We start from the raw sequence: 14,486 nt of genomic DNA on the forward strand, positions 1-14,486 counted from the left end.
AAAAAAAAAATGAAGATTTGAAAGGGCCTTGGGATCATCTACTTCCACCCCCTAATTTCAGTGTCAGTCCTAGAAAAAAAGCAGTAGAACCCAACTAAGAATTAGGCAGACCTCTCCGTTCCCTACCACCTACTAGAGAACAGGAATGACAGAAAGAAGAGGTAGTACGTTGCAGAAACATGAATAGCTGCATGATGCAGTCTTCTTGGTTAGCTTTCCCTTTTCTCTTGGATTAAGAAAAAAAATAAAATAAAAAACTTGAAGGACCAAGTTTTTTTGGGAATAATAGCACTTTCCACACTAGCAGCCAGAATTATTTGCAAATAAAACCTCCAGTTCATTCTGAGGGTTTTGGAAACAGTTTCTGTGCCTAAATATTAAGTCTTCTGAAGTCCACCTAGAATCCATATAAAATCTCCCTCTGGGTACTACCTGAGAAGGACCCCAGATCACTTCCCTCTCTCTTACACCCCTACTACCCCCAAAGAAGTGTCCAAGCAGGAAATAAATGTACAGGCAACAGAAATATAGAGAAAGAAAAAGTCATGCATTATAATCATCACTGGCCTTTAAAAGTTTGTGAAGTCCAAGGTTGCCATCTGTCCCATGCTGCTATGCCCTTCATTCTCCAGGATGGAAACAGAGCCCCAGATGGTACACATAGAGCGGAGGAAAGTAGACTTCCTTCACCTCCAAAATAGGCCCTCATCCTTTTACAGTGGTGTCAAACTCAAATCACTGTGGGCTGCATATTGACTTAGAAAACCATAAATTAACATTATCTATGGAGAGTTCTATTTTTATTCATTCTGTTAAACTTGTCCTAATTTTATTTTAATCTGACTCTGGTCATACTAAGGGACTTTGGGCTGCTTACAGCCCAAAGGCCTTAAGTTACACACCTCTCCTCTTGGGAACAATCTAGAATTCTAAATAGCACTAATTCCTTCCAGTAAGACTATGGTATTGTGAAAGTTTCAAAATAATAAAATGATATCCTGGTTGAGTCCCATCTCATGGATATTTCAGTCAAATAAATGAACCACCTCTCTGGGCTCTTTCCACTCTGCAAATTTCTTTCATCCCAGTAAGACCAGGAACTGTGTCTAGTCTTTAATTCTGAACTATTTTCCATATCATTATGATATTGTAGAAAGAAAGCTAGACTAGGATTTCAAAGACCAGGCTGGTAAAATGGATAGAGCACTGTATTTAAAGCCCAAAGCCCCAGCTTTGGAAAGGAAAAAGGAGGAAGAAAGCTATGCCTATCCACCAAACTAGTTACTATAAAAAGTAGTTACAACATAAAAAGAAAAAATAGCAGAAGCAACACGAAATCCAAGAAAGGAGCCAGCAATAAAGTTCATAGTGTCAAATGCCTACACACAAAAGCAAAAAGCATGAGTAACGAACAAATCGAAATAGATATCCTCACACAAGGAAGCAAATTTGACCTCATGGGTATAGCTGAGATGTGGTAAGATGGGACCCATGACTAGAATATGTCTCTGGAGATGCATGGTTTATTCAAAAGGAACAGAAGAGGCAAAGGAGACAAGACAGACTGACATTTACAAAAAGGAGACATACTCATGTATTCATAAAGTATATTGAATGCCAGAAAGACTGGCATATAATAGGAGCAGATAGATACATACATAAATACTTACATATATAAATATATGGATATGGATAGATATAGATATATGTTGACTATTATTGTTATTATTTATGTGACAAAATCCTGGTACCAAAGGAGTAGAAATATGGTAGAAAACATTTGAGTGAAAAACAATGAAATAAGTAACAGAAGCAATATTGACATTGGTGTAGACTGTAGACCACCTGGACAGAAAAAGGAAATAGATGATGAGTTTGGGAAGTAGATCACAAACTAACAAAGAGGCATGACACAATAATGATGAGGGAATCTCATTTATGTGGACATCTAGGGCTTTCTCTGACAAAAGCAGAGAAGCTAATGGTTTTCTCATTTTCCTTAATGACAATTTCATCCTTTAAAAGGTAGAGAAAGCAAAGAGGGAAACTGTTTCTGGATCTGAATCAACAATAAGAAGGAATTAGTGGCTGAAGTAGAAACAATGAGAACCTGATGGAAGTGATGGGAGAAGTAACCCCCTCAATCTTGGAATTTGTAATAAATAAGAGGAAAATTGTCTGTTATACACCTTAGATTTTGTGAGAACCTATTAGAGAGTTTAGAAAAAAGATAATTGAGAGTCCCATTCTACAGGAGAAGAGAGCTCAGGAACTAATAAGCTAGCATTTATTAAATGCCTACTATGTGCCAGTCACTATACTAAGAACTGGGATACAAAGACAGGCAAAAAAAAATAGTCCCTGCTCTCAAGGAGTTCATAGTCTTATGGGGAGGCAATTTTCAAACTGTGGACAAACAAGGTATATACAGGATAAAGTAGAAGTAAACTCAAGAGAAAGACATTAACATTAAAGGGGATTGGAAAGGGCTTCTTGCAGAAGGGGGAACTTGAACTAAGGCTTCAGAAGACAGTGAACTAAGAGACAGAGATGAGGAGGGAGAAAGTTCCAGGAATGGAGGACAGCCAGGAAAAATGCTTAGTTAAAAGATGGAGTGTCTTGTTCAAGCAGCAAGGAGGCCAGTATTACTGGATGGCAGAGTACCTGGTAAGGACAGTAAAATGTAAGGACATTGGAAAGGTAAGAAGTGACCAGGTTATAAAGGCTTTTAAAAGTCAAAGAGAATGGGGTTTTTTTATTTGATCTTAGAGATAATAGGGAGCCATTAGAAAGGATGGGAAACTGTCAAGAATGGAATTTTGAAGGCACAAAAAAAATTCCAGTGAGGAAGAAAAGGAAACATCTAAAGAGACCAACATAGATGTACTGAAAACTCATAAACAAACTTGTATTTTAAAAGAGACATATAAAGAAGAGTGAAATGAGGGCAGGTCACAGAGTAGGAAAACAAAAGCATAGCACAGCCCTATAAAAATAATGGCAGGATTGCTGAAACTCAAAATGCTAAAACTCAAGATTGGTGGAAAAATGTTAAAGATAAGCGAATGGGGAGTAGAGAAGGTGAAAACCTACTGAGAAAAGAGGAAGATCAAAGAGGGGATAGAGTCCGTTTGAGTGGGCAGAATAATGTTCATGGAAGACTGAAAGAAGGAAAAAATAATTAATTCTTATTCTCTTGCTTTTTCTACCATGGAGAACAATTTATCTGTTGGAAAAGACAGACCAAAAATGACTAATAGGGAAATTCAAATAAATGGGGAGATTGTAAGCAAAGATCTAAACTGCCCTTAATGAATTCAAGTCACTAGACCCAGATGAATTGCAACCCAGGGTGCTGAAAGAAATGACTGAGATGATTCCTGAAGCATCATTAGTGATGTTTTTACTTACATGTTTATATACTGTATCCCTCAGAGAACAGCAATTATTTTTTTTAGCTTTGTGTCTCTGTGACCCAACATAATACCCTAAACATAGATGTGTTTAATAAATGGGGGACAGGGGGCTAATTGAATTGATTAATCGTGAGTTGATAGTCTTGGTAAAAGTCTAGAATGTATTATTAAAGGAATGGCTAGTGATGATCTAGAGAAGTAAGTGGGGTTTGCAAAAAGCCATCTTGGCTTATCAATAACAGGCCATGCCAGACTATCCTCATTTCCATTTTTGACAAAGTTACTGAACTGGTAGATATAGGAAATGGAAATAGGGAGGACTGGACTTGTGATTTCATGGGAACTGGGAATTCCCAGGTAATGAAAATCTCTTTACTAATCCAAGTTGGTACCACCTCTGCATCTCATAGTCTTAGAGAGTTGTCTAGAACATTGAAATGTTCAGTGATTTACCCAGGTCTACGTGGCCAGTATATGTCAAAGGCAATTCTTGAATTTAAGTCTTTCTAGCTTCAGGGCCAGTTCTGTGATTTAAGCTTACCCAGATTGAAGAGATGCATTTGTAGAATCTCTCATGCCATTTCTATGGACAAGAAAAGAGGCACAGGGACTAGAAAAGGAGAGGTGGATTTGGAATTGATTGAATAGCTGGATCCAAAGAGACCCAATGTTTCTGTGGAAGGTTGTGCCTAGTAGAATGCCTGTGAGATCTGTGCTTGCCCATGCTGTTTAATCTCCTAATCAGTGATTTGGGTAAAAAAGCAGGGAATAAAAATAGATTCTAGTCCCCACCCCTCAAATTATCTTGCATTGAATTTATGTATATTTTGTGTTTACTTATATGTGTATGTACTATCTCTACCAATAGAATATAAGTGGGAGGAGCCAAGATGGCAGAGTAGAAAGATACACATATGCTAGCTCCCAACCCACAGCTCATAAAATATCCATAAAGAAGAACTCCCAAAAAATTCTGGAGAGCCCAGAAAACAGACACCAAAGGTCCGTCGCGCACTGGAACGAGAGCGGAGCCCAGCCCTGCCCTGGCCGAGCAGCACCGAGAGGAGCAGATCCAAGCAGGCTTCAGGGATGAAATCTCCAGTGGCCACGCAGGTCCCTCCACCCACAGGCGCTGGGGGTGAGTGAGAGAGTCTTTTTGGCTCTCTGGGAGGGGAGCAGGGTGTCTCCATGGCTCAGGACCCCTCAGGAGGCAGCAGCGGAGGCAGCAGCAGACAAGGGCTCCCCAAACAGGCAAGAGCCTGGATCCATTGTTGAAGGTCTCCACATAAACCCCTTGAGGGAAGTGAGCCCCGTGTGGCAGCCCTGCCCCTACCTGAGCACCTGAACTTAATCTCACATTGAATAGCAGCCCTGCCCCACTGAAAGCCCTGAGGCTGGGAAGCAGCATTTGAATTTCAGACCCCAATTGCTGGCTGGGTGGATCTGGAGGCAAGGAGGGTGTGGAGAGGACATTCAGAAGTCAAGTCACTGGCTGGGAAAATGCCCAGAAAAGGGAAAAAAAATAAGACCATAGAAGGTTACTTTCTTGGTGAACAGATATCTCCTCCCTTCCTTTCTGATGAGGAAGAACAATGCTTACCATCAGAGAAAGACACAGAAGTCAAGGCTTCTGTATCCCAAACATCCAGAATAAATTTCCAATGGGCTCAGGCCATGGAAGAGCTCAAAAAGGATTTTGAAAATCAAGTTAGAGAGGTGAAAGAAAAACCGGGAAGAGAAATGAGAGAGATGAAAGAAAAGCATGAAAAGCAGGTCAACACCTTGCTAAAGGAGACCCCAAAAAATGCTGAAGAAAATAACACCTTAAAAAATAGACTAACTCATTTGGCAAAAGAGGGTCAAAAAGTCAATGAAGAGAAAAATGCTTTAAAAAGCAGAATTAGCCAAATGGAAAAGGACGTTCAAAAGCTCACTGAAGAAAATAGTTATTTCAAAATTAGAATGGAACAGATGGAGGCTAATGACTTTATGAGAAACCAAGAAATCACAAAACAAAACCAAAAGAATGAAAACATGGAAGATAATGTGAAATATCTCATTGGAAAAACAACTGACCTGGAAAATAGACCCAGGAGAGACAATTTAAAAATTATGGGACTACCTGAAAGCCATGATCAAAAAAAGAGCCTAGACATCATCTTTCATGAAATTATCAAGGAAAACTGCCCTGAGATTCTAGAACCAGAGGGCAAAATAAATATTGAAAGAATCCACAGATCCCCTCCTAAAAGAGATCCAAAAAGAGAAACTCCTAGAAACATTGTGGCCAAATTCCAGAGTTCCCTGGTCAAGGAGAAAATATTGCAAGCAGCTAGAAAGAAACAATTCAAGTATTGTGGAAATACAATCAGGATAACACAAGATCTAGCAGCTTCTACATTAAGGGATCAAAGGGCATGGAATAGGATATTCCAGAAGTCAAAGGAACTAGGACTAAAACCCAAGAATCACCTACCCAGCAATACTGAGTATAATACTTCAGGGGAAAAACTGGTCTTTCAATGAAACAGAGGACTTTCAAGCATTCTTGATGAAAAGACCAGAGCTGAAAAGAAAATTTGACTTTCAAACACAAGAATGAAGAGAAGCATGAAAAGGTAAACAGCAAAGAGAAGTAATAAGGGACTTACTAAAGTTGAACTGTTTACATTCCTACATGGAAAGACAATATTTGTAACTCTTTAAACTTTTCAGTATCTGGGTAGTTGCTGGGATTACACACACACATGCACACACACAGAGAGACAAAGAGCACACAGTAAATTGAATAGGATGGGATCATATCTTTAAAAAATGAAATTAAGCAGTGAGAGAGAAATATATTGGGAGAAGAAAGGGAGAAATGGAATGGGGCAAATTATCTCATAAAAGAGGCAAGTAAAAGACTTTTCAGTGGAGGGAAAAAGGGGGGAGGTGAGAGGAAAAAACATGAAGCTTACTCTCATCACATTCTACTAAAAGAAGGAATAAAATGCACACTCATTTTGGTATGAAAACCTATCTTACAATACAGGAAAGTGGGGGAGAAGGGGATAAGCGGGGGGGGGATGTTGATGGAAGGGAGGGCAATGGGAGGAGGGAGCAATTTGAAGTCAACACTTGGGGAGGGACAGGATCAAAAGAGAGAATACAAGCAATGGGGGGCAGGATAGGATGGAGGAAAATATAGTTAGTCTTACACAACACGACTATTATGGAAGTCATTTTCAAAACTACACAGATATGGCCTATATTGAATTGCTTGTCTTCCCAAAGGGAATGGGTGGGGAGGGAAGAATGAAGAGAAGTTGGAACTCAAAGTTTTAGGAACAACTCTTGAGTACTGTTCTTGCTACTAGGAAATAAGAAATACAGGCAATGGGGTATAGAAAGTTATCTGGCCCTACAGGACAAAAGAGAAGATAGGGACAAGGGAAGGGAGGGATGATAGAAGAGAGGGCAGATTGGTGATAGGGGCAATTAGAATGCTTGGTGTTTTGGGGTGGGGGAAGGGGACAAATGGGGAGAAAATTTGGAACCCAAAATTTTGTGAAAATGAACGTTAAAAGTTAAATAAATAAATTTTTTAAAAAAAGAATATAAGCTCCTTCACTTCTGAGACTATCTCTATTCTGAGAGCACAGTTCCTGGTATATAGTAGGCATTTATTAAATGTTTGTCAATTAATTGATTGCACACCTTAGCAGATTTGACAGTAGATGACATTAAGCTTGGGAGCTAACACATTGACTGAGAGAATTATTATCCAAGAACATCTCAATGATATGTCATCAGTTATACAAATATAGGATGGGTAAAATGCAGTATTTTAGCAGTTCATATGGAAAAGATGTGGATGATTCACAACTAGTCACTTGATATCTTAGCATTTAACACAGTGCCTGGCACATAGTAGGTACTCAATAAATAACTGACCAATTGATCTTTTGGGGCTCAGTTTCTTCACCTGCAAAGTAGGGATAATACCTGGTCTACCTAACTCACAGGGCAGTTGTATGGAAAACATTCAGTAATTTAAGAGGTTAAGTGACTTGTCCATGGTTTCATTGCTAGTAAGTGTCAGAGGTGAGTTTTGAGTCTGGATCTTCCTGACTCCAAGTCCAGCACTTGAATCTAGCCCTATACCGCAAGCTCTACACATGTTCAAAAACAGGGAGAAGTAAGAGAAATATCAGAACAAAACTCACAACAAATGATTTTGACAGGCTTCTTATGAACCTACAATCACCAATCAAAGCCTTGATTAACTTGGTTGTATTTATTAAATGGTGTTCAATATTTAATAACATTGAATATGTATTGAATATTTAATGAGATTGGTTTAATGGTGTTTGTGGAAGAACTTGAGAAATGCTGATTGCTTTGGATCAAGAACTGAGTTTGAGTCATTCTCAGAAACTGGCTCTGTAAATCTCTTTTCCACATTTTCACAAGTTTGTCCCAATCATAGCCAATATCATGAGTCTTATAAGTATTATTGTCATTTTTTCTATTTGCTATACAATTCATACAGCTCTTCTAGGAAATTATTGGTAAGGCACCAAGCTTCCCTGGACCCATGTAAACTAAAAGTGAGTTTCTTGGTTTCTTTTTTCTGCTTTCAACTAAAACAGGGACTGACTCAGATCTTATGAGAAGCACCACCCGTTTTAAGCCCTTAGTATTCGCAGCGGGAACAATGAGATCTGGAAGCAATTCATGGAGCAATTCATAATACTGGAGAAAAGAAACAGTAGCACTATTCCTCCTCTGTTCCATAACTACTGGTGAGTTGTCCAGGCACAGTACATGAGCTTCCACATCTTTCTCCAAAATGAAAAAGAATCAGGGGTATCATGTGTATTTATGAGGTTGCTTGGAGAGTTCAAGAGTTAGAAATCAATGAATGAACGAAGCATATCGTTATGAATATGTTTTTACATAGGTTACAGATATACTATTGATATCTTACAGCTAATAAGCAATCAGAATGCAATTTGACAATCGGCCAAAGTTAAATCATTGGAAATATTCCTCATGCCACAGTAGGATGCAACCCAGCAGGATGTAAACTGCTTACTCACAGAAGACAGCAGTGCATTCACCATCAAATAAACTCATCTTGCTGGTGCACCTTGGCCAGATTCTGATTTCTTTCGATTTGGGACCAAATCAGATGCAAATTAATGCTGCAAAAAATAAATAAATAAGGCATTAGGTAGAAACGAAGCACTTTCTTGCTGAAATCAATAGGGCCTTGCTCCTTTTTATATGCTGCTTGTGTTAGCTGCAACATTCACTTGCTGCCTCTGCCCCAACAACACCCACTCACTACCCAGCCCTTTGCATTTTGGCTTATGACCTCTCAAGTCTATGGAAGCTGCTCTCTCCAAGGTCACCAATGATGTCTTAATTGGCAAATCCAGAGGCTTTTTCTCAATATTTATCATCCTCTTTGATCTTTCTGCAACCTGTGATACTCCTGACCAGCTCCCTCCTTCTTAGAGAATCTCTTTTGTTTTTAAATTTCTCTAACACTTTTCTCTGGTTCTCTTCCCTTTCTAATTTCTCTATCTTGATCTCCTTTTCTAATTCATTCTCCATCTCTTACCTATTAAGTGTGGGTATACCCTCAAGGTTCTGTCTTTGTCTTTCAGTTCATCTAACTCTAAATTCTATCACTTGATCATCTCATCCACTCCCAAGGCTTCCATTATTGCTTCCATGCTGATGACTCAAGTTTGTACAGTTCCAGTTATTCCCCTGAGCTGTGGTACCACATCTCTAACTACCTGTAGGGCATCCCCTTAAGCATGACTTGAAAATACTTCAGATTCAATATAGTCAGAACTAAATACATAATCTTCTCCCCAAGTCTTCGCAATTTCTCTCTTTCTGTTAATGGCACTACCATCTTCCAAATCGCAAAGGCTCCAAACCTCAGTAAAATGTCACTTCCTTGAGGGTAGAAACCGTTTTGATTTTTTTTGTATTTCCAGCACAATGTATCTTTGTTTCTCACAATTTGTATCTCTAGCACAATGTCTGGCGCATTTTAGGTGCTTAATAAGTGGTTAGTGAATTGACTCTGCCCTCTCCTTCACATACCCTCCCCTTGTTGAATCACTTACCACGTCTTTTGAATTTTACCTCCATAATTTCTTTCACATATGGTCCTTTTTCTCCATTCTCATTTACTACCACTGCCATTCAGGTCTTTATAACATCTCACCCAAACTTTTCTAATAGTCTCCTAACTGGTTTCTCTACTTTCAGTCTTTCCCCTCACCAACCTATCCCTTCATGTAACAGCCAAAACAGTCTTTCAAATGCTCAGGCATGTGCACATCACCCCCTTATTAATAAGGAGTTCTAGTGGCTCCCTACTGAATGGATGAGTGAATGAATGGAAAAGCATTTATTAAGCATTTACTATGGGCCAAGTACACTGTGTTAAATGCTGGGAATACAATCACAAAAGCCAAGACATTCCTTCTCTCAATTGTTCTAAATGTTAACAGGGAAGACAACACATACAGGTGATTGGTGAATAGGAAGGGACACTTTGTTCTAGAAAATTACAGGGATGGTGAATAGGGCTGGGAATGGAAGAGATGATCATCCACGAGTGGGGATTTTCTTCTATTGCTTGTAGGATTAAAAAACAACCTCCTTAGCTGGACATTTAAAGTCCTCTATAATCTTGTTTTATCTGACCTATCTTTTTATTTTTATTTCACTTTATTAACCTTATTATGTTATATTCTAATCAAATTAATATGCTAAATATTCCTTAATATGATCCTATGCACTCCTATCCACATTTCTTCCTCACCTTTGCCTATCATAGTTCTTATCTTCATTAGACCTCCAGTTTAGGTACCACTTGTTTGAAGAAGCCTTCCCTGATTTCCTGACTCCAAATCTATCACTTTTTCCACCATATCTATGTGCAAATCAGTTATCCTCTCTCCCAGACTCACGAGAATTTGTTGAAGGAAAGAGCTCACAATAGGCAGCAGCCCATATGCCAATTTAGCTGAGGAAGGGAGTGATTTGTCCATTGGCATCATATTCACAGCGAACTTGCTGGGGATTCAGTGAAGGGAGAAAAGAACTCTCAGGGCTAAGTTATGTAGCAGCCACCGTAAATTTGCATTTACTCTCCACGAGGACACAATGGTGTATAACAGGGTGAGTACTTGATTTGGGGAGATATTGTTAAACTTCAGTCCTTGCTATATCTTCTCAGTTTGTTAATTATTTCCTTTGGTTGTTGAGTTGTTTCAGTCATGTCTAACTCTTTGTAACCCCATCTGGGGTTTTCTTGGCAAAGATACTGGACTGGTTTGTCATTTGCTTCTCCATCTCTTTTCACAGATGAGGTAACTGAGGCAAACAGGGTTAAGTGACTTGCTTAGGGTCACACAGCTAGTAAATGTCTGAGGCCAGATTTGAATTCAGGATGAATCTTCCTGACTCCAGCTCCAAGACTGTCCACTGCTACCTAGCTGGCCCTAATTATTTCCTATTTATACTATATATAGCTTGCTTTTTATGTATTTGTTTGCATTTTATCTCCCCCATTAGATTATAAACTCCTCAAGTGCAGGAACTGTCTTTTGCCTTTTTTAATATCACCATCATTTTACCCAGTGCCTGACACATAGTAGGTGTTTAACAAATGTTTATTGACTGACTGTAAAAACTAATTGATGTAACATGACAAAACAGAAAGATGATAAATGCTGGAGAAGATGTGGAAGAGTTGGAACACTAATTCATTGTTGGTGGAGCTGTGAGCTGATCCAACCATTCTGGAGAGCAATTTGGAATTATGCCCAAAGGGCTACAAAAATGTGCATGCCCTTTGACCCAGCAATATCACTTCTAGGACTGCATTCCCAAGAGAGCATAAAAATGGGAAAGGGTTCCACATGTACAAAAATATTTATAGCCGCACTCTTTGTGGTGGCCAAAAACTGGAAATCAAGAGAATGCCGTTCAATTGGGGAATGGCTGAATAAATCGTGGTATACGTATGTAGTGGAATACTATTGTGCCATAAGAAATGATGAACAGGAAGACTTCAGAGAGACCTGGAAAGACTTATATGATCTGATGCTGAGCGAAAGGAGCAGAAGCAGGAGAATTTTGTGCACAGCAACAACCACAGCATGCAAGAGTTTTGTCTGGTAGACTTGGAACTTCATTGCAATGCAAGGACTTAAAAAATTCCCTACGGTCTTTTAAGGCAAAATACATTTCAGGAAGGGTTAAATGCCTGGAACTTAGCAAATTATCCATAAGAGAAAACTTCAACATAGTACAAAAGAACCTTTGAACAAAATCTATCTCAACTTTTTTTTGCACCAGAAGTATCTAAGATTCCTTCTTAGAGAACTCCATTGTACCACTGTACTGACAATCTGCTGAATGCCCTCCAGATTCTCTGTTTCACAGTAAAGCCACCAGAATTTTACTTCCTGAATGAGGCTGCCCATCTGGTGACTATGAACTGTCTATAGTTGTATGAATACATAAATGAATGATTGTGTCTCTCTATATGGGGAGGAGGGGAGTATGTATATACATATACTAGAATTGCTAAGAAGTTGAAGTCCAGCTCTGATCAAGTTTAGGCAGGAAGTCAGATGTTCTAAATGACTGAGTCACTCTTTTGTCCTTTAAGGACTTCAATTTTCCTAACTGCATGGCAAAAATAATACTAATGATCTCCCTCTAATTGTAGGCATACACATAGGGTCTTCACAAGGTCCTAGTATACTTTTAATTTTGTTAACCAGTTTTTAAGTACGGTTTAAAATATCCATGCATGACATTTAAAAACCTGTTCTAAGGTTTAGGACAGCTGTATTACATAGTTTCATACAATGTGTTCATTTTTTAAGCTGCTACTACAAATGAAAATTTTTTGTGGTAGGCAGGAAGGGAAACTGTGTCCTAAGGCTAACAAAACTGAAGACTGTATCAATTGTGCAAAGACGACTCAAGATGTCTTTATATTTACTAGTCAGATTTTTTTTCCCTATTATTCCTACATCCTATGTTATTAAAGACTAAATGTGTGAAATTTTATAACCATACAAGGACTTTGTGAAGAGCATTAGGTACATACATATATACATACATATGTGTATGTGTACATACATATATGCTACACACACACACACACATATATATGTATGGATGTATAGGTAATACAATGGACAGAACACTGGACCCGGAGCTGGGAAGACCTGAACTCAAATCTGGCTTCAGATACTTACTAGCTGTGTGACCTTGAATAAGTCACTTAAAACAGCTGTTTGCCTCTGCTTCCTCTTCTGTAAAATGTGGGCAATAATAGCACCTACCTCCTAAGGTTGTTGTGGGAATCACACGAGATAATAATTGTAAAGCACCTAGTACAGTGCCTAGTGCACAGTAGGTAATATATAAATGTTAGTTATCATTATTATGGATAGATAAGTAGGCATAAATATCTGGATCTATGATTTTGTCAGTGTAGGGAACTCCTAGGGTTCAAACTCCCTCCATCCATGCAGATATGGAACTTGCCTGTAATTCCTACAATTCAAAAGCCGCCTGGATCAGTGAGATGTTAAGTGATTTGCCCATGGTCGTGCAGCTACTGTAATTTAAACCTAGACCTTTTTGACATTAAAGCGGAGAGCTATCTGTTTATGCCACCATCCTTCTTCTATGATATACCTATCGCATAACAAACATATATATTAACAACATCTGAAGACAGAGCACAGACTAACATATTTACAATCCAGAAGAACAATGAGCAAATTAACGAATTAAAGTTCTGCCTGTGATCATTTTTAGCTCAAGGCTTTATGCTTTGACTATAGTATGAGTAAACAAAAGATAAACTAAGCCTGGGACTCTATTGTGAAAGTTAAGAGTGTGGGATTCAAATATACTTTTAGAAAACTGAAACAATTTTCCCCTTGTTTCTGGGCACTCGTATCTGTAACGACAACAGAACATCTCACGAATATCATCTCATGATTTGCCTTGAAAACAAAAATATAAATGCTACAAATAATACAATACATAAAAGATGTAGTATATAATACAATATATTTACATACTATATAATTATGATATATATGCTATATAAAATATGTCATATAAAATAATAAATAAATAACAGGTTTACTAGTCGCTATGTTTGGTCTTAAGTTTGACACATAATCACTGCATCTTGAGACAATCTTTGAAGAAAAAGAACAAACTGGAGCCTTTGGGGCCAGCCTGTACACCTAAGCTAGCTGTCTGGATGGCCCACTGAATCCAGCCATAAGCCTGATTTCCTCTTTCACAGGAAATGGAGCTTCATTTAATAATCTAATTTGGAATAATTTAGAAAGCTTTTTGGAGAAGTTTTTGATTCAGTTGATCTCATCACACATGGGTTTAATGTATAATAATTTGTTCTCAAATGCTAAGATTTTTGTTGGCAATGAAGAAAGGAAGTGGAAATAAGTTTTCTATATGTAAAGCAGATTTATTCCTTGCTTCATATGGAATTGTTCTGGGTCTCAGCTTATGAATCACTCTGTGCTCCCCACAATAAAGAGCTGTCCATGCAGTCAGTAATGATAAATGGTTCATAATTGTGAATCTGATATTGGTTTTCAATATTGAATTTATCATTCTGTCCTCTTAACAGATATTAAATACTTTTAAGAATTTGTACATTTGCCTGATCTATCTGTGATTTTTAAATGTGTAAAATTTATTAGTTTTCTAGTTTTTGAGATTTTCAACGGCTGACAACATCATTAATAACGCTGAGTAATGGAGTTGACCTCTTTTAAACCTCGTTTCTTTCCACTAATCCCCGACGTCTAAATTAAATCAAAATATATTAGACGTAGGGACCTGAAAAGCCAATCACTGTAGTGAAGCACCTGGCTGAGGCTCGTTTGAATGCAGCTCCCACAGGCCTGGAATGGACATCATCTATGTTTCTTCCATCAATGCCCACCTTCCCCTCCCCCCACATTCAAACACACACCCAAGAAGGAGAGC

Source organism: Notamacropus eugenii, chromosome 1, assembly GCF_028372415.1.
Source record: "Notamacropus eugenii isolate mMacEug1 chromosome 1, mMacEug1.pri_v2, whole genome shotgun sequence".
Lineage (NCBI taxonomy): Eukaryota > Metazoa > Chordata > Mammalia > Diprotodontia > Macropodidae > Notamacropus > Notamacropus eugenii.